The sequence below is a fragment of the Lissotriton helveticus genome, chromosome 6 (genome assembly GCF_964261635.1).
Source record: "Lissotriton helveticus chromosome 6, aLisHel1.1, whole genome shotgun sequence".
Classification (NCBI taxonomy): domain Eukaryota; kingdom Metazoa; phylum Chordata; class Amphibia; order Caudata; family Salamandridae; genus Lissotriton; species Lissotriton helveticus.
In genome coordinates, this window is record NC_136067.1 from 1,221,979,114 (window position 1) to 1,221,999,998 (window position 20,885).

At 45.7% G+C, this 20,885-nt stretch overlaps 1 protein-coding gene across 1 annotated transcript in view; it reads right to left on the minus strand.

The window, feature by feature from the left end:
* LOC144763373 (uncharacterized) overlaps positions 1-20,885 on the minus strand; it is an 851,355-nt gene that overhangs the window by 500,984 nt on the left and 329,486 nt on the right. The window lies entirely within an intron of this gene.

Genomic DNA, 20,885 nt, shown 5'->3' on the forward strand with positions numbered 1-20,885 from the left:
CTACCTGTGTAAAGTGTTGGGTCCACCATCATGTTTTGTAGCGAGAACCCAGTAATGGAAATAGCAGTTATGATAGACTGTACCAGAGAAGAATTGTGTGTCTAACAGACTGGTAAATTCTCCACTGGCATTTTATCATAATGGCGGTACCTAATAGGTGCCCTCAGTAGTGGCGGACACCATTGGCAGAATTTCTGTTCCATCTTTCACCCAAACCCTTCGCTAATGGTGGAGACGTTGGCTCACAAAAATAAACCTTTGCAAAATAGCACAGCACTCATACTACACCAGACTTTGTTCCATCACTATGCAGAAGGGTGTTCACCCATCACCATTACATATAGAAATTTCAGCTAATCTGTACATCACCCTGTTTTTTTTGTTTGAATCTCTTTATTGAAGTTTTCCAATTATACAATACAATTGCATAGCAAGAGACTGGTGATGAAGCATACAGAGGAATACACAACGGCATATAGGGCCATATGTATGAAGGCAATTTTGCAATCGCAAATGCCGACATTTGCAGAATTTCGGCATTTGCGAGCGCAAAATAGCTAAGTGGTATGTATGTAAGCAAAACAGCCTCGCAAAATAAGAAATCGCAAATTTGCGATTCCCTACTTTGCGATTGCATTTAAGGAATCGCAAATTGCGATTCCTTAAATGCAATGTATGAGGCCCAGAAAAAGTGCAATTTTGGCCATAAGGAATCGCAAATTACCACCAACTTCAAGTTGGTGGTAATTTGCGATTTCTTTGAAAAATGCACTTTTTTGCATTTTTCAAAGTGCCATGGCACTTAGGGCATGTATGTGTGCCACATGGGCACTCATGCACATTTCAGGGGGGCAACAGGGTGTCCTTTTGACACCCTGGCACCCATGAAATTGCATTCTAAATTTGCGATTCTCTAATTGAGAATCGCAAATTGAGAATGTCTTCCCATTCATTCCTATGGGCCTCTGGGCCCATAGGAATGAATGGAGAGGTATTCCTTAATTGCGAATTGCAATCTGCGATTCGCAATTAAGGAATATGTAGGATTCGCAAAATTATTTGCAGATCCTACATACATAGCATTTTGCGATTCTCAAATAGCGATTCTCTAAAAATCGTTATTACAGAATGGCAAAATGGAATTTTCATTCATATGGCCCATAATCTTTACAAAACAGTGTGATAATCAGGTAATGCCAGTAAAACGGTAGAATCACAATAGCAAGTGTACCCCATTACGCCCATACAAAATGAGAAATACAAGAGCTTAGCTCCAGACTAGGACATATGACCGAGATGTATATACTTTTACAATTAATAGGATGTCTGATTGTAAACTCCTGCTATAAAGAGTAGGAAAGGCAGATAACCTGTGGTAACATAGCAAACAGTAGGAACAGATTCACACATTTTGATAAACTGAGCAACAAAACCCAAACAAAAAATCATAACAGACCCAACTACTGAACCACCCGCCACCACTCCGCTAGCTGTCATCTCCAACGGATGCTGGGTGGAATATGCACCGCTAGTGACCACAACAAGAATGTGCATTAGCGATGTTGTAATGAGCATGATAAGCAACATCAGCCTACAATTCCTGACTGCGCATCCATTGCCTGTACTACTGTGCCAGGACTACTGCCCGCAGCGGGTGAGTGATTAGACTGCAAATCAGATAAAATAGTGTCCCTGTAAGTAGCAATGGGGTACTTTGTCAGTCCAGGTGTGCCTTCTCCACGCAAGGCTATACTTTCTGCTTGCGCCCAGTTGAGCATCGAGCGCTCCCAAACTGTGACCGGTGGGGGCTCTAGATATTTCTGTCTACAGGTAATGAGTTGCTAAGCCACTATAAACCCCACATCTAGGAAGCTGGAGTCCACCCTATGTTTCTAAGTCCTACAATACAAGCCCAGGAGATATATTTCCCATGTTTAGTACGTCAGCACCTACATGGAGACAAGGTGGGCAAGTTGCATCCTCCCGGTGATAGAACCTAGTAATGTTGGCAGTTGTGAGATAATCCCTATGTACTATGTAATTTTAATAAGCTTCAAGCGGGCGTTTCGTGGCACATCTTGTGGGCCTTTCATTAAAGCAGCACATTCCTTCTCAGTGCAAGGGGGTATTAAGTCTGCCTCCCAGTGGTGACATAAAGGGAGGAGCTGTGTTTGTTTATCATCCTGTTAATACGGAGTTGCTCACTGTAAGAGGAAAATGCTTTCTAGAGGAATGCAGTCTACTGCAATACTAGTGCTGAGGGAACTGACACTTCCTGGATTTTAAGACCTGCTGGTTACTACATGATTCTGTGATATGTAGAAATGCACATCAGTAATGAGGAATTTCTAAACGCTACCAGATGCCTTCCGAGCTGTAGGAAATACTACAGTAAATCTATGTCCTTTCACCTCTTTTTTCCAATTTTAAATAGAGCTTCTTGCATGCTGTGATATTGTATATCTGGTACCCCTGTTGAATGCTCACTCAAGCAGTATTACCAGAGATACCCATATCAATTGTGAGCGTTCATTCAATGGAATGTAGTCACTACATACCTTGGAAACCAAAGTCATGATGGAAAGTGAAATCAAACGTTGCTCAAAACAAAGAGACAAAAAGACCCTCTGTATCTTATCCATAATCCACGACCCCAACCTTACCAAAGCTACCATTGTCCTGCAAGCATTGGCAGTAGGGGTTGGGTGCAGGGCCTGTCCTGTAGCCATACATTGTGCACTGCATTCAGAGCACCATGCACAGTGGGGGTTCAGATTAGGGCCAACCTATATATATCAGGAACTGCGCAGCAGGAGTTGTCATTTGTCATGGCCTCGTGTCATACCTCCTGCCTTCCAAGCAACGTCATATATCCATTTAAAGTTTGGCATTGCCTGAGCTTTAGTTACACACTTCCTAACACTTGCCAGTTAGAAGCAACTCGCAAGTCAGGCACAAAAAGGCAGTCCAATTTGGCAACTAAAATGTCTGCTGGCAAACTCCGACTCATGATTCATATCTCGTGTTAGGTGCTTGTTTCTCAGAAGAATCTTTTAATTTCCACACATCTGGGTACGCCTGATCATTGCCCTTTTTGGAGTTGGCCCCATTTGGCAGCGGAATTATTTTTTCACTGTGCTAAACTCTCAAGTTAGAGATGACTCATGAGTTTCAAGATAGCAGAAAAAATGATTCAGCGCCCATCCAGCCAAACACATTTTGTCAAACAAAAATCAAAATGTTTTTGATGTAATTCTCGAGTTATAACTCGTTGGTTTAAACGGAGGAGCTATACTAAAGTGTTAACCCTTTAAAGCCAGCTTGGAAACTTTAAAAAAAATGTTACGCCATGCTGAAAAAAAAACTATTGAATACATTTACGCCAATTTACAATCTGAGCACAGTTCTACTAATGGTATTATTCTGCTCAGTCGTTTGGCCTGAAGATTCAAGTCAAACTTCCTAAGGGAGTTAACTGGGGAAAACTGTTATTTTTCACCCCCTTCCCTTATTAACCTGCACCGAGACTGTGCAAGTACATTGCCAAGTTTCATGCTTATCGACCCATGGGGTTAAAGGTGAATCAAAAATGCCTTTTCACTGGATACACCATTTGAACTATAATACACAGTGGTTATCCCAACAATAATATGTTACGCAGTAGCTGTTGCCACTGTGTAGTTATATGCGAGAGAGAGCCTCCATTGAGGAAAACATTTTTTTGTTTTGCTAATAACACTGGCGATGTTTGAAGAATTTTCACAAACTTTCCTGAAAGGAAAACTTTAGCTCCTTCCCGTAAAGTTTCGAGGTGATTAGTCAAGCGCGGGCTAAAAATAGGGGTCCCATACCAGTTTTTCCCCCCAGCTTTTTTCATTGGAAAAATTAAACAATGATACTGTAAAAATTGCTGAACAGAATTATACCACATTTGGCAGAAAGATGAAAAACTAGTTTATTCTTCAGAAAGCATGCTTTTTGTGATTTGGTGTAATTCTGTTTAGCCATTTTAGAGAAATAAAATGTTTAAAATGTATAGCAGTATGTTGCCATACGACTCATATGGGAGTCCTGGAGAAAAAAATGCATTGTTATTAGGTGGACCCGAGGGACTGCCGTGGGCCAGAACAATCTGATTGGCAGCCGCAACATAACAAAAAATGTTGTGGTCCTCCTTATACGAATTAGGGACTCAGTCCCCGCGTTCAGAAACTATGTTGAAAAACACATTGAAGGGGTCAGGGTAGGTATACCCTTTGACCCTGGCCCTTGTGGAGGTGTCAAAGTGGAATACCCATGTGGCCAAAAAGAAAAAAAACGATTTTGCTCTGTTGCAGACAAGCAGGACCCAGCGAAGACCACCTTTGGTGTTGAGGGACAAAAAAGAACCTTAATGGATTTTTTTTTAATGTATGGTAACCAACAACCCACCCATGCGGACAACGCCACACTGCGCACTGCCAAAAACAGTTGCAGCTGCATAGCAGACGGCAGTGGCAGTGCTGGGCCATAAGCAGCAGGCTGTTGGCTGGCCCTGGCGGTGTCGGGTGCAGGTCATGGCCAGAGGCCTGCCCTACAGTAACACGAAAATCCCCTTTTTAGGGCTCGCCCCTTTCCTATTCCGCAGGAATAGGAAAAAGAGCCCTAATGCAGCCAAACCATACTTCAGGCCAAGCAAGGGCTCTCCAGCGGATTTTGGGAAGTGCATGCCTCGTGCACGAGCTTGCCTGAGCCTTCTGCCTATCAGCCTGCCAGTTCTCCTCCCCTAAATATTCACTTCACTTGCCGTGACTCTGGCTCTTCAAAGGCTCTGCTCCCCGCCCCCCGCCTGCACTTCACAGCCGCCAGGCAGTGCCCCTGTCGCCTTAATCTCCCTGTGACTCCCCCTTCACCTCTCCGACTCCACTGCTTCAGGCCCCCACCATTTGCTCAGGACATTGCTTGTTGTTATTTTCCTCGCAGCACTGACCTTTCAGTTTAACGGAGGATTAAATCACATTATTATTGTTGCGTTTTGTCCCCATGAAACAGTCATTTAGTGTGCTGTCTGTAGCGTGTCCTCTCCGTTTGATATCACTGCACAAAAAAAGACATCCAGCCCTTCCTGAGTTGTACTATTTTTCAAATGCATTGTGCTAATCTCCAGCCTGTGTCTGTTAAAAGCCGTGTAGCCGGCTCTTCCTGCCCACTGAAGTCTGTTTTGCTCGTTCTGCTATCATTCGTATACTACACTCACAGTGCAGATCAAATACTATTAATAGAATGGGACAATTGTGTCCGTAGTTATTCTATTTGCACTTCTATATTATACGGTTATGTACCAAGACGTCTTAACATGCGCCCTCTTGGGGCACGACCCTAGTGTGAGTAACGTTACTAGTCTCTACTTATTGATGTAGGTTTTAAAATGCCTTGGAATAATGAGCATATCTGTTTGGGACATGCCGCTTTAGGTGTGTTTTTGGTGTTACGTACACCGGCCAAAGGAATGAGTTATAGATTACTCGGTCGGGTTTTCCACCGTCCAACATGAAGTTGATGTGTGGTTCAAATAATTGTTTTAGTATGTCCTCTTTTTATACATAATCCCTATTGTTTCTAAAAGGCAAACGTTATTGTCCATTTCAGTTTCTCCAGGAAAGCTCATTACATTGGCAGACTTGAAATGTTTGCGGCCGTCTTTTTGTCATGACACTTTAAGATTTGTTTATTGAATATGTTTGGGGGCGCATGGTAACAATGCTTCTCGGACATTGTTGGTAAGTGTGTGTGAGTGTGACTTTCTTTTCTCCCGGGCCATGTGTTTATTTATGATCGTAATTTTCATATACTTAACAAATGTTAAGCCATGCCGAGGCACGAACACTGGCCCTCCAGGTCTCACGTCCGCAGCTCTAACAGCTAAACCACCGCTTCTCCATCTTGTGATAGCATCTTAGAAATGGGCGAACTGATTACGTGTTTTATTTTAATGCCAGGTTTATTTACTTTTGTTACAATGGGGCACCCGCGCGGGTGCCCCAACAAAAGTAAATAAATAAAAGGAAAAAACGTCTGCCATCCACTTTTTCCCCTCTTTGTTTACTTTTGGTTTCAATTACGGTAGCAGTGCTTTAGCTTGAAAGATCTGAAGCTAAAGCACGAGTGCCGGGATTACTTTAAAAGTAAAGAGAGAAAAAAAGGCACATTTTATTTTTCCTTACTTTTGAAGCAATCCTGCCACTCGTGCTTGAACTTCAGATGTTTAAAGCCAAAGTGTGCATGCCACAATCAGCATTAGGATGTGGGGTGCTGTGTAATGCTTGTTAAAAACATGCTTTCGCTCCAAATTGTGCATGCCATCCTGTTTCATTTACGTTAGGCACTCCGTGAGAGTGCGTGCGTTTTGCACCGATGGCCCTCCGTTGCTACTTCCCCACTGAAATCCCTGCCCCCACACCAAATGCTTTTTTTTTAGGCATGTCTTTTGTAAAAATAAAATAATATTAACAATTTACCCTCGTGCCAATTTACCGAGGCCAGGCTGTTGCTGGTCTACGTGCGTTTTACTTCCCTATTCAGTAGAGTCTGCTGGGGCTCAGTTCATGCAGCTCTGCAATAAAAGTCAACATACAAGTCTTTGAAGTCGATGATATATTGCAGCAATTTAGAGACAGGCAAAGGCAATAGGGCTCAGATCTCACAGAGGGGCGGGAAGCACATTCTAAAGGACGACTGCAGGTGACGGGGAGAATGTTGACCATTCCTTGCACATTGATTTCTTTTTATAAATCCTGATTGTGCCTTGCTTAGTGAGCGCATACCTCCGACTCAGCAATGGGCCAGCAACGCAGTCCGCGACCTGCTCTACCCTCCAACTCCTTAACGTGAAAAACAGCTTCCTATGACAGCGCTTCTCCAACAGCCACATTTATGAGAGATATTTCAGTAGCTACGTGTTCTAGGGTCGTTTTATTAGCTCTACTTAATTGCCTAGGAACACACCAACTTGAGCATCACAGGGCACAGACTGGATCCACAAGAAACAGAGTTGTACACATGGCCTCATATGAGCTAGGATTCCTTTAACGAAACGGATCTGAAGATTCCCGAGGTAGATATGCTGCTTAGGAGAGCATGAAAGCAGGAGGTCTACTTACTTAACCGAAAAACTGCACATCTACTCTGTGATGCAATCAGATTTTTTATCTTGGTCCGTTCTAAAGCATCCAAAATGGCCTTTTCCCTTCTCAGAATTTCTATCATCATAAGCAGCAGTGACTGGCAATAGAAATGTTTAATACATGATAATAAACTTATCACACGGTGGTTCCTTGATCTCCCCCAGCAGAGACCTTTACAAAAGAGGTGGCATTCAAACAAGGCACTATTACCTGGCTTCTCTAAAGCCATGCTTCTTGTGTGGCTGGCTGAGACATGGGGCAGCAGGGCACACTGCTCCACACCATGCCATCAGCGCTTTCCCTTAAGTAGTTTGCCAAGTGATTACCTTGTAGTGTTGATGCCTAATCCTACAGATGCCTTTCTCAAGGCGTCTTACAATTCCATACAGAATTAGTTCTGCTTAGCAACTTAAACAGTTGCATGTAGACTATTCCAAGTAATCTGCAGTCCACAGCATTAGAAGAAACCATCGGCTGAACGCTAAAGTTGGCAGGGGTCCTGGCTTCTATGGTGGTCACACTTTAAGCAGTTGTACTCATTTCATAGAAGGATGACAACAGATTTAAAATTGCGTACATTTCCATGCAAATCACTCAAATACATGGGAATGTGCACTTTTCTTAATAACAAGCTCTTGCTTCTTCAAGTTACTGGACCACCACGCATGTAAGACTTTTAAAATTAAACATTTTACCTGAGTTGGGGGCATGATGTGCACATCATTAGCGTCTGCTGCCACCAACTTTTGCCTTAAACAATCTCGTTGAAGTCATTATAGTTAATAATGCTCCATTTAGCACCACGAAATGCTGGGTATATGCTTTACTTCATACAATAAGGCACAGCAGAAGATTCAGATATTTCGACGCGTAGCTGACTGCCTGACTGACTGAAGTTTTTATTAAGCGCTCGAATGCCGCGGCGTCTTGGCGCTGTAGAATAAAAGGTGATGTGAGACAGATCAGGGCAGGGAGAACAGCCATGTTTTCAGGGATTTTCTGAATCTCAGTTTGGAGGCTTGTGAGCGAAGTTCGACAGGCAATGAGTTCCAAAGTTTGGAGGCCTGATTAGAAAATGATTTTCCACCCCAACGCACTTTCCGGATTCTAGGCACGCAGACCAGGTCTTGATTAGCCGATCTTAGAGTTCGGTTGGGCACATAGCGCGGGAGAAGTTTGGCCAGATCGTCTGATCCTTTTCCGTGTACGGCTTTGTGGGCCAAGCAGAGGGCTTTAAACTGGACTCTGCGCTTAATTGGCAGCCAGTGCAGCTCTCGAATGGCCTGGGAAGTGGGGTGACGCTTTGGCAGGTTCAGGAGAACTCTGGCGGCCGCGTTCTGGATAGCCTGCAGCTTGATCAATTGCTTCTCTCCCGTACCGAGATAGAGAGAGTTGCAATAATCAACCCGAGACATTACTAGGGTAGCTTAAGAAGCATTTGAAATGCAATAGGTCTCGCGTAGCTGTTCTCCAAACTCTATTTCCAGTTCGGAACAAACGTCTGCCACGCTCTGTTGTGACCCTTTTGATGCATGGCGTGGGTGGAAAACATGAGCTTTTTATTGTTATTTTCGCGTTGTACGTTTTAACAGACACAGTCGAGGCTGTTCTTGGCATGATGTTGGTGTTCTCCTCTTTCATCTTTCAAAAGTTATGATTTGGTGACTTTGCAAGGGAAGTTATATTATGAAAGCAATCTACAAATATATGTAATACAAGAAGTGTGCAAACTTTTTTATTATCGCACACACCCTTTGTAAGCACTGGTTTAATAATCTTTAACAGAGTTATAAGTATGTGCTCAGACCCCCCCAACCACCCAAGCTAACAATCACAGGAAGATATTAAGTTTATTTATTTCTTGAATAGTAAACATAGCAAAAAATTTTTTTAGTGCACACACCCTTTGTAAGCACAGCTTTAATGATCTTTAAAACTGCAAATAAAAAAAATAAAAAAACGCACTCTCCTTGTAAGCACTGCTTTTATGACGTTTAAAATCGCACAAATATCCCTGAACGCCAACGCCATTTGATGCAGGATTATGTTGACATGAGTACAACACACAGTGGCAATGGCAGTATATTCGAACCATTTTCACAATGAAAGTTGAGCTTTAGAGTACTCACCCTACTTGCAAATGTCTTGCATTAATGGCTGACTCACTCTCACTATCACACTCTCACTGACACTGACACTCTCACAGACTCTCACTCTCTCACTGACACTCTCACTCACACTAACTCTCACTCACACTGACTCACTCACACTGACTCTCTCACTCACACTGACTCTCTCACTCACACTGACTCTCTCACACTGACTCTCACTCACACTGACTCTCACTCACACTGACTCTCACTCACACTGACTCTCTCACTCACACTGACTCTCTCACTCACACTGACTCTCTCACTCACACTGACTCTCTCACTCACACTGACTCTCACTCACACTGGCTCTCACTCACACTGGCTCTCACTCACACGGGCTCTCTCACTCTCACTGACAGACTCTCCCACTCTCACTCTCTCACTGACAGACTCTCCCTCTCTCTCACACACTCACTGTCACTAACAGACTCTCACTGACCGACTCGTCCACTCTCTCTCACTGACTGACTCACTCACTCACTCTCAACACATATTGTATTACAAATGCAATAGGTGTCACATTTGCGAAAGTTTAAGCTATTGGCATTGTAAATGACAATGCTATTAATGTATCTATTTTCAAAATCAACACAAATAAAAAAAATGGTAATTTACAATGCCAATAGCTCAAACTTTCCTAATGCGAGACCTATTGCATTGCAAATGCTTGTTGGGTTATGTATTGGACATACTTACATGAATGTATTTTTTAAACATGTTTTGATGTGATACTGTAAGGCACAGCTTTCCAAACCTTTCATGTTAGTGACACACTTTTTGGAGATGCATCATTTTGGGACACAGTAAGGCAGCGTAGTGAGCGACGGTAGTGAGTGAGCCCAATCCACCTAAGGCAGGTTCGGGGGGTTTCTACCCCCAGAAGACATTTTTCTCCCTCCCTCCCCCTCCCTCCCCCTCCCTCTCTCCCTCTGTATCCCTCTCTCTCTCTCTCCCTCTGTCTCCCTCTCGCTCTCCCTCTGTCTCTCTCCCTCCCTCTCTGTCTCCCTCCCTGTCTCCCTCCCTCTCTGTCTCCCTCCCTCTGTCTGTCTCCCCCGTCTCCCTACCTCTGTCTCCCTCCCTCTGTCTCCCTCTCTGTCTCCCTCTCTCTCTGTCTCTGTATCCATCCCTCTCCCTCCCTCTGTCACCCTCTCTCTCTCTCTCTCTCTCTCTCCCTCCGTCTCCCTTTCCCTCTCTGTCTCTCTTTCTGTCTGTCTCAGTCTCTGCCTGTCTGTCCCTGTCTCTGCCTGTCTGTGTCCATCCCTGCCTGTCCCTGTCTCTCTCCCTCTGTCTCCCTCTCTGTCTGTATCTGCCTTTATCTGTCTGTCCCTGTCTGCCTGTCTGCCTGTCTCCCTCCCTGTCTCCCTCTCTGTCTGTCTCCCTCTCTCTTCCTCCCTCTGTCTATCACCGTCTGTATCCCTCTTGTCTGTTTCCCCCCTCTGTCTCTCTCCCTCTATCTTTATCCTTCCCTCTTTCTTTCTCCCTCCCTCCCTCCGTCTGTCTGTCTCCCTCCATCTGTCTGTCTCCCTCCATCTGTCTGTCTCCCTCCGTCTGTCTGTCTCCCTCCCTCCCTCTGTCTGTCTCCCTCACTCTGTCTGTCTGTCTGTCTGTCTCCCTCCCTCTGTCTGTCTGTCTCCCTCTCCATCCCTCTGTCTCCCTCTGCCTCCCTCTGTCTCTCTCTCCCTCTCTGTCTCTCTGGCTGTCTCAGTCTCTGTCTCTCTGTCTGTCTCAGTCTCTGTCTCTCTGTCTGTCTCAGTCTCTGTCTCTCTGTCTGTCTCAGTCTCAATCTCTGTCTCTCTGTCTGTCTCAGTCTCTGTCTCTCTGTCTCTCAGTCTCTGTCTCTCTCAGTCTCTGTCTCTCTTTCTGTCTCAGTCTCTGCCTCTCTGTCTGTCTCAGTCTCTGTCTCTCTGTCTGTCTCAGTCTCTGTCTCTATCTGGCTGTCCCTGTCCCTGCCTCTATCTGTCTGTCTGTCTCTGTCCCCTCCCTCTGTCTCCCTCTCCGTCTCTGTCTCGGTCTGTCTCTGCCTCTATCTGTCTGCCCCTATCCCTGTCTCTTCCTCTATCTGTCTCTGTCTGTCCCTGTCTCGGGCTGTCTCTATCTCTGTCTGTCTCTATCTCTGTCTGTCTCTATCTCGGTCTGTCTCTATCTCGGTCTGTCTCTGTCTCCCTCCGTCTCTCTATCTCTCTCTTTCTCTCTCCCTCTCTGTCTCCCTCCATCTGTCTCCCTCTGTCTGACTCTTGTTTACCTGTCCGTCTCCCTCCTCTGTCTGACTGTCTGTCTGTCGGTCTCCTTTCTGTGTCTGTCTGTCGGTCGGTCTCCCTCCCCTCTCTGTCTGTCTGTCCGTAAGTCTCCCTCCTCTCTCTGTCTGTCTGTCGGTCGGTCTCCCTCCCCTCTCTGTCTGTCTGTCGGTAAGTCTCCCTCCTCTCTCTGTCTGTCTGTCGGTCGGTCGGTCTCCCTCCTCTCTCTGTCTGTCTGTCGGTCGGTCTCCCTCCTCTCTCTTTCTGTCTGTCTGTCAGCCTCCCACCTCTCTCTGTCTGTCGGCCTCCCTTCTCTGTCTGTCTGTCTGTCTCCCTCCTCTCTCTCTCTCTCTGTCTCCCTCCTCTCTCTTTCTGTCTCCCTCCTCTCTCGCTCTGTCTCTCTCCTCTCTGTATCCCTCCTCTCTCTCTCTCTGTCTGTCTGTCGGTCTCCCTTCTCTGTCTGTCTGTTGGTCGGTCTCCCTCCCCTCTCTGTCTGTCGGTCTCCCTCCTCTCTCTGTCTGTCTGTCTCCCTCCTCTCTCTCTCTGTCTCCCTCCTCTCTCTCTCTGTCTCCCTCCTCTCTCTCTCTGTCTCCCTCCTCTCTCTTTCTGTCTCCCTCCTCTCTCTCCCAGTCTCCCTCCTCTCTCTCTCTGTATCCCTCCTCTCTCTCTCTCTGTCTCCCTCTTCTCTCTCGCTCTGTCTCCCTCCTCTCTCTCTCTGTCTCCCTCCTTTCTCTCTCTGTCTCCATCCTCTCTCTCTCTCTCTGTCTCCCTCCTCTCTCTCTCTCTCTGTCTCCCTCCTCTCTCTCTCTGTCTCCCTCCTCTCTCTCTGTCTGTCTCCCTCCTCTCTCTCTCTCTGTCTCCCTCCTCTCTCTGTGTCTCCCTCCTCTCTCTCTTTCTGTCTCTCTCCTCTCTCTCCATCTCCCTCCTCTCTCTCCGTCTCCCTCCTCTCTCTCTGTCTCCCTCCTCTCTCTCTCTCTGTCTCCCTCCTCTCTCTCCCTGTCTCCCTCCTCTCTCTTTCTGTCTCCCTCCTCTCTCTCTCCGTCTCTTTCCTCTCTCTGTCTCTCTCCTCTCTCTGTCTCTCTCCTCTCTCTGTCTCTCTCCTCTCTCTGTCTCCCTCCTCTCTCTGTCTCCCTCCTCTCTCTGTCTCCCTCCTCTCCCTGTCTCCCTCCTCTCTCTGTCTCCCTTCTCTTTGTCTCCCTCCTCTCTCTGTCTCCCTCCTCTCTGTGTCTCACTCCTCTCTCTGTCTCCTACTCCTCTCTGTCTCCCTCCCTCTGTCTCCATCCCTCTGTCTGTCTCCCTCTCCATCCCTCTGCCTCCCCCCTCTGTCTTGCTCCCTCTATCGCGTCTGTCACCCTCCGTCTGTCACCCTCTGTCTGTCACCCTCCGTCTGTCACACTCTGTCTGTCACCCTCCGTCTGTCACACTCTGTCTGTCACCCTCTGTCACCTACCCCAGCTTCCCGGCACACACACAGCGGCACCTGAGCACTTCACAGGTTTTTAAAAGACCATTTAAGTGTTAATGAGGCTTTGTTCAATCGCCCAGCCCCCATAGAGCAGAGTGTCTAGGAATGCCTCTTAATTAGCAGCAGTTATGTGCTAAGTGCCTGCGACACACCCACCACTTGCAGGCGACACAGTACTGTGTCAGGACACACAGTTTGGAAAGCTCTGCTAAGGTATATGTGTTTTTTTAAATGTTCTGATGTGATACTTAAAGGTACATTGCAACTTGTGATATACCAATGTGGGATTGTGCAAAATAGATGACCTCCACATTGATTGTTGTCTCTCGATGAAAAAGCTTTTTATGAAAAAAAATTATTTTAATAAAGAAGAGTGTAAACGCAATTGACATTGTCAGGTTACATTTTGTTATTGTATAGTGCCTCTGTGGTTCTACTTTTGGCTGGGCGGGCGGTAGAAAAAAAGGCCCTTTGCTGTGAATGTGATGATCTCATGAATTTTCAGCAATAGAGATTGTGATTGGGATAGTTCATCTGATAATTTGAGCATTGTAGGCATTAATCCCTAAAGTAACCCAGTGCTGCCTTTAGTTATGTGCAGCCGGGGGTTGGCCTACCGTGGGTCTGATGGGCTCAGGACATGTCCAGAGGCTGTGCATAGCCAAATGTTGGCCACCATGGTGTTGCTGTTTGATGCATGGCCTGGCCAGAGACTAATCCCTAGCTTGGCTCTAGGTTGCCTGAGGCGGTTGAGTTTATGCTCAAGGCGAAAATACATTGAAATTAACTGGAAAAAAATTAAAGATTAAAGTGATGTTACAGTAAGGTATGGAATTACCATATTAGTTTATTTTTTTTAAAAATCGATAATTTCACTGAAAAAACAAAGGTTAAAGTGACTTTACAGTTAGTTGTTGGTTAGGTAAGTTTCATTTAGATCTGTCAAAATGGTTCCTAAAAAAGGGGGCTCTCAAAAATGACATTTCGTATAGTCCCTATTATAGAATTGTTAGCTCCTTGAGAAAGAAAAAAAAGCTGAATGAAAGTTAGCCACTTATTCAAGGAAGTGCTTCGCATGGTTTGGTGTAATCCATTCAGAACATTTTGAAAAATCAGCATTTAAGAAGTGTTCCAGTCTGGGAATGAATATGTTACATTATGGACCAGTAACTTGTGGAATTCCATGAACCTGATTTTGCAAACTTTTATGGACCAAAAAAAAACACCAAATCTGATTGGACAAGGGAAGTTTTTTTTTACCTTCATCCAATTTGGTTCAGTGAACCTAAAGTTGGGTCTGCAGAACTGAGGCACTCTCATTGGCTGACCACACTTGAGTAAAATGTTGCAGCCACAATTGTGTGTGTCTGGGACTTAGTCCACATGTCCTGAAAATAAGAATGAAAGGGCACATAAGGGGGCAGAATGAGTATACTGTTACCCCCTCACCCCCATCCCCTCCAGGCCCATGATTCGAAAATTATGTTTTTTTAACTTATTTTGCCTATGGCTGGGTTCATGGCCTCCAGCGTGGCCATCTCGAGATAAACAACTCCTGGCTGGAGACTATGAACCCAGTGCAAACTTCATCGACCCATACTAGCTCATACTAGCCCATTTCCATGTTTTGCATTTGAAACTAGGTTTGCAGATCCTGTGAAAGATCCAATATGAGTCCAGCACATTGCGAAAGTTTGTGAATCCAATGAAAAGATTCACAAATCTTATTTTTATTAAATAAAAACAGCCAGCGAGGGTTGGTCGGTTTTGGAGGTTTTTGTGCTAAATTCTAAACCCTGCACCCAACTTCTGCCCAATGTTAGTGCTGAGATGTGCCTGTCAAAAGTTGTGGCATTTTTTTCTCCACCTGCCTCAAAACCTTTACCAGGCAACAATTCAACTGCGTGTCCTCAGGTGAAAAACATTCCAGCACCGCTTGTCTTCGTGTGCGGATGCCTCTATGATTAAAAAGTGGTTTTAAAAGCTGTTTTCATTCTTGTGTCAGTTCTTTACAAATGAAGAGAAGGTGCAGAATGTCTTCCTGTGCTGTGCCGCACAAGCGGCAGATGGAGTCGAATTGGCTTTTCAACCAGTGCAGAAAATGCTTTGTGCATGGCAGAAAGCCAAGTCATACTTTACAAATTGGATTTTAGTAGATCTAGCAAACCCCAGGGCTAGGTATTTTTGAGAAGAGGGGTGGAATAAGGTGCTCAGAGTCATCCAGCCATGTGTCCTCTTAGATAAGGCTGCTTTGTCCTCAATCCAGAATAGGTGCTTTACTGTTTTCCTTGCTATTTTTTTGGAGAGACAGTGACTGATAGGTGTTTCCCAGAGCTCGATAAGCCCCAGGGTGGTCAGACTTGCTAGTAGATATTTTAAAGCAGGTGATGACATTTTACATTGTAGTTCCAACCACAAGCACCAATTGAGAGTTCCTGGTTTTGATTTCCGTACTTTGGCCCGAAAAATGACAATCGCATCTTGTCTTGCAAGGGTCTGTTTTTGGACACCAAACTTGAGCCTGATCTGTGCTGGAGAGACTCTTTTTGGTAAGCCAAACATTATTCTATACACTTTTGCAAAGGAATGAAGGCCATCGCTGAATGGATGAGGAACAGCTGACTGAAGCTGAACTCGGACAAGACGGAGGTCCTCATCCTCGGATCCACCCCTTCGGCCTGGGACGACTCCTAGTGGCCAACCGCACTGGGAAACGCTCCAACACCCACCAACCATGCATGCAACCTAGGGGTCATCCTCGACTCCACTCTCTCCATGACTAAACAGGCCAGGGCCATCTCCTCCCCCTGCTTCAACACACTCCGCATGCTCCACAGGATCTACAAGTGGATCCCCACTGAAACGAGAAGAACGGTCACCCAGGCCCTCGACAGCAGCAGGTTAAACTACAGAAACACCCTCTACGCAGGAGCCTCGGCCAAACTCCTGAGACGGCTCCAATGCATCCAGAATGCTTCTGCGCACCTGATCCTCACCATCCCTTGCCGCAGCCACATCACACCCTACCTGGGAGACCTGCACTGGCTCCTGGTCAACAAGAGGATAACTTTCAAGCTCCTCACCCACGCACACAAGGCACTCCACAACACCGGACCAACGTACCTCAACCGATGACTCAGCTTCTACACCCCCACCCGTCAGCTCCGCTGACCTCACCCTCGCCACAGTCCCCCGCTTCCGAAGAGCGACCTCCGGTGGCAGATCGTTCTCCCACCTTGCAGCCAAGACCTGGAACACCCTCCCCATTCACCTACGGCAGACCCAATACCTGCTGACCTCCAGAAAACTCCTCAAGACCTGGCTTTTCGAGCAGTAGCAGCATTCCCCACCCCAGCACATTGAGACCCTCATGGGTGAGTAGTGCGCTTTACAAATATGATTGATTGATTGATTGATTGATAGGTAGGTTCTGGAAAATGTGTCAGTGTTTCCTGTGTATGCCTCTTTGTGGGTGGAGAATGCCCTCTTGCCCCTCTCAGTACAGACCTACGGGTATTTTTCCGGGCTGTTGTAGTCTTATCTGCATACAGGTGAACCAGTGGAGCAGGATAGCCAGGTTTGCTGATGTGTTTTATCTCTATGCCCCAGCTTTTGAAGATTGAAGTTTCCAGCAATATTTTTTGTACGATAGTTGCCTGTCTCCAAGTGGTTAGTGTGACCTCACCCCCCTGGGGGTCGTCATGGTTAACAAATTCTACCGAGTCCAAGTCTGTAGTGGTTACCTCTGTTAGTGACGGTATGTGTGACAATAGGCGGAGAATGGTCCCTTAATTTAGTTTGTTGTGTGCCCCTCTTAATCTATATACTGGTGTGTACTCCAGGGTGTTCCCGACCTTGTTACGGTTATCCGCTTGGTTGGATAATTGTTGGCTGGTAATGGGCTGGTAGCTATTGGTTCCTGATTTGAGTAATGATGATGATCCTTCAGCCCTGCACCGGTTGCTATGAATTTTATTTGCTACTAGCCCAGTGCTGTGCAGGTGCTCCATATCTTCCACAGAAGCAGCCTTAGTGCTTGACCAGCTATGTTTTGATGCATTATATTTTACTGGTGCTCGTCCTCTGTGGTAGGTGAAACTGAATTGGACGGGCATTGAAGTTCCCTTTCCAATTGGAATTTGGGCTGGCTGGTAGAAGTGACCAAAACAGCTTGGGGAATCTTAGCACCTTTATCAGCTAGCAATGTTGTTGTTTGAGTGGAAGGGTGGCAATATGATATAATTACTTCAGACTTCACGCTGCATGGCAATTGATGATGCCTCCATTCCCAGGTTGTTACGTTGGGGGTGTGTTTCTCTTCCTCTTCAACCTGCGTTAGTTGCCATGAAGACCCTATGGTAGTGGGTTGTTGGTTGGATTTGGGGCTGCCCCCTTTTCGACAGATGTGAGAGTTGTATGAGGTACGCCCATTTCCACTGGAGGTGGTTGATTTGGGAGATCAGACATTTCAGAAGAACCTTTTGAATGAATATGGATATTGAATCAATGCACAATAAATGGTACATTTAGTACCCACTTTGAGTGCTTCACTTATTCGACTCAGCAAGCTGACAAATCTTTACTCGTAAGCTTTAAAACTACAGTGGAATATAACATAAAGTGAACACATCCTAACATATTGAAGTATAGCTTTCACTGAGTGTGAAATCAAGCACAACTGTACATTACGTTTTTTTTGGCTTTTTTCCGCATAGTCCAGTGTTCCAGTTATTGTTTTAACAAACATTTCCCTCTTTTGGAAAACAGACCTTTTACAAGTTAACTGATACAAAAAAACACAAAATATAATATTTACATAATGGGTAACATTTATATTATGGTACATTATTGCTGTATTTTTAGTTCTGGTGACATTTGCAACCCACTTTCCGTTCGGTCTTGTGTTTATAATATCACAAGAACCCCTCAATGGCCATTCAGAACCATATTACAATGTTGCCTTTAATGTATCCTCACTATGGGGCCCACACAATGTATTTACTGTAGATTTATGAGGTTCACCTTCGGTCTCCAATTTATGCATAGATTACAAAAATCTCAATCTATTTAGCACTTTTGTCATTTTAATGTCAAACTACTGGTAATTGTACTGAGCATGCTAACTGACAGTGTCCGCCTTTTAAGATTGTGCAGCTATGGTAAGAGGCACCCTGATGTTTGCATCGGAACACATGTGCACAGGTGTGTGCAAATGTGTGGGTTGAACTTCAGAGACAACCATTGTTCGTGCACAGCCTGGTATTTAAGCACTGGAAGCCTGGCGCAGAAGGGACTCCGCAAGTATTGGTTCTGACCTACAGTAGGCCTCACAATATGAGTGGGCATTCATAGTGTGTTTTCACTGAGAATATATATATATATATATATATATATATATATATATATATATATATATATATATATATCCGCAATACCTTGCGGCGCTCCACAATATATATTACCTACTGGCGATTGTTATAGTTAGGACCTTGTTTCTATTCAAAAAGCGTTTTTTCTTTTCCCAATAACTTTGGCGTCGGTTGAAGAATCTTGGCGACATTTTCAAAACTAGTGGGTCGCTCCAGTTCGCTCCTATCTTAAAAGTTTTGTGGTGATTCGGTAAGCAGGGCAGAGAAAAACAGGGTCCCAAAACATGTTTTCTCCATGTTAATTCCCGTAGGAAACTTTAGATATGGCTACAGCCCGAACTGCTGAAACGGAATTACGCTAAATTTGGCATAAAGGTAGCCCTTGTCTCAGATGGAACTCTTTTTCCTAAATGGTGTAAATCCGTTTAGTAGTTGCTGAGAAAATCAAAAAATAAGTTTCAATATATAGAGGCGCGGTGGATCCGCGGACCCTCCCGACCAGGAGCTGTATTCTAATTGGCTGTCAACACTCCAAACCAGGAAGTGTTGGCAGCCATCTTGTGCCTCGGTAACTGAGGCACAAGAAAACAGGGTAACAAAGGCATAAAACAAGAAAAGGGGTCAGGGTAGACACACCCTGACCCCCTTGGCCTGCTCAGGGGGTCCCACAAGGACCAAAAAAAGCATTTTTTTAAAACAGCGGAATGTGCGCTGGGTGAACGGATCCAAATTAAAAATTAAAAAAAATTAAACAAGGGCTTTCTCGCATCGTTATTTTTAACCCCCGGGTAGGCCAGGTACCGGGGCATGTAAAAATGTAATAGCGGGGACCCAGGGAGGCCCCAGCAGCCTTTCGATATAGCATTTTGTGGGGGCACACGCCCCCCCTGCCCCGGGGACCGCCACCCCCTGTGGTTTTTATTTTTAAAATAACACCTGTGTAGGGGGGCTCAAGCCCCCCCATATGCCCCAGGGACTGCCACCTCCATGGGGCACTAAAATTCAAATTCGGGTGTCCGTAGTGGACCCCCGGCCCGGGATCACCACTTCCCTGGGGCTTTGCAATTGTTGGGAGGGGGGCCACGGGGCGCCCCTCCTGGAGCCTTTGATGGCCCTGGGGACCGCCACCCCCCAGGGCCGGCTCCTGCAGTGTCCCAGGGTGCCCACCCCTGGGACACTGTTGTTTGCTATAGTAGGGCAGGAGCACGTCTCCCGCCCTACTGTAGCAAGCTCTGGTTTGGATTTTGTAGGAGAGAGCAGGGAAATCTGCTCTCTCTTCCAAAATCCAAAGCAGAATTGCTTTTCCACATGTGGAGCTGCATGTCAGGGACTGTCCGGGACTATGTGGGGAACACAGTCAGGGACTTGGACAAGGACTGGGAACTGGGTAGAAGACGTACACAGAAAGGAGGAGTACAGTGCTTCCCAGGATCATACAGGGAGTCAGAGGAGAAAAAGGGATCCAAAGGGGCAGCCTGTACAAGTGAACAAGATGGGTAAGACTCAGAAAGGAAGGGCACTCACAAGGCATTTTAGCATTCAGACTAACTACACCCAGGATGGACGTGCAAGACATATACATAATACAACATTAACAATAAAGGGGGGTGTGGGTAAAGCACTCAGGAGCTCCACATGGTAAGACTGAAGCTCAGTAAGTTTCTTACCCGCAATTGCTGTTACAGATACTGACTGCAAATACCCACATGTAGGATATGCATGCAGAGGCAGGGTCTGTGGAGCTTATACCTATAGTGATATTATAAATGTAACTCAAAGACAAAACTCACAGTGAACAAGAAACACCACCTAGGTAGTCAGCTGAGCCCACGGATCCTGGCGATCAAACAGGAACGTGCAAGGCAGTAACAGCAAAGGGGTAGGACTAAACACAAGCACAATAGACAAGGAGCTAGCAAGGAGGAGTGCTTAACAGGAAAGGAAGGAAATGACAGGGCACACTTGGCAGAAAGCAGGTAACAAACATACAAGGTAACAGAAGTAAGACAGCAGAATAGAAAGGCAGCAAACTAGAACTGGAACCAAGGAAATGGGAAGCAAGGCAGGGGCTGGAAACGGATATACAGAAGGGGAGGCTACAAGGGTATACTAGAATAGTGCAGGTTAAGGAATCAAGAAAACAAAGTAGCATAGAAGGCAGTGCTGGGGCAGGAACAAGAAGTGAGCTAAGGCTCAGGAGTCAGGGCAGCACTGTAGACAGTGCTGGTTCAGGAACAGGGAACTACCAAAACGTCAGGAGTCAAGGTAGCACTCAGGAACAGGAAAATTACTAGAGCTCAAGAGTTAAGGTAGCACTGCAGGCAATACTGGTTCAAGGAAACATGACATAGCTACAGCTCAGGAAACAAGGAGTTAAGAGAGCACTGCAAGCAGTGCAAATCAGGAACAAGAAATAGCTAAGCCCAGGAACAAAGAATAACTATAGCTCAGGAACTCAGGAAACAAGGTAGCACTGCAAGCAGTGCTAATTCAGGTACAGG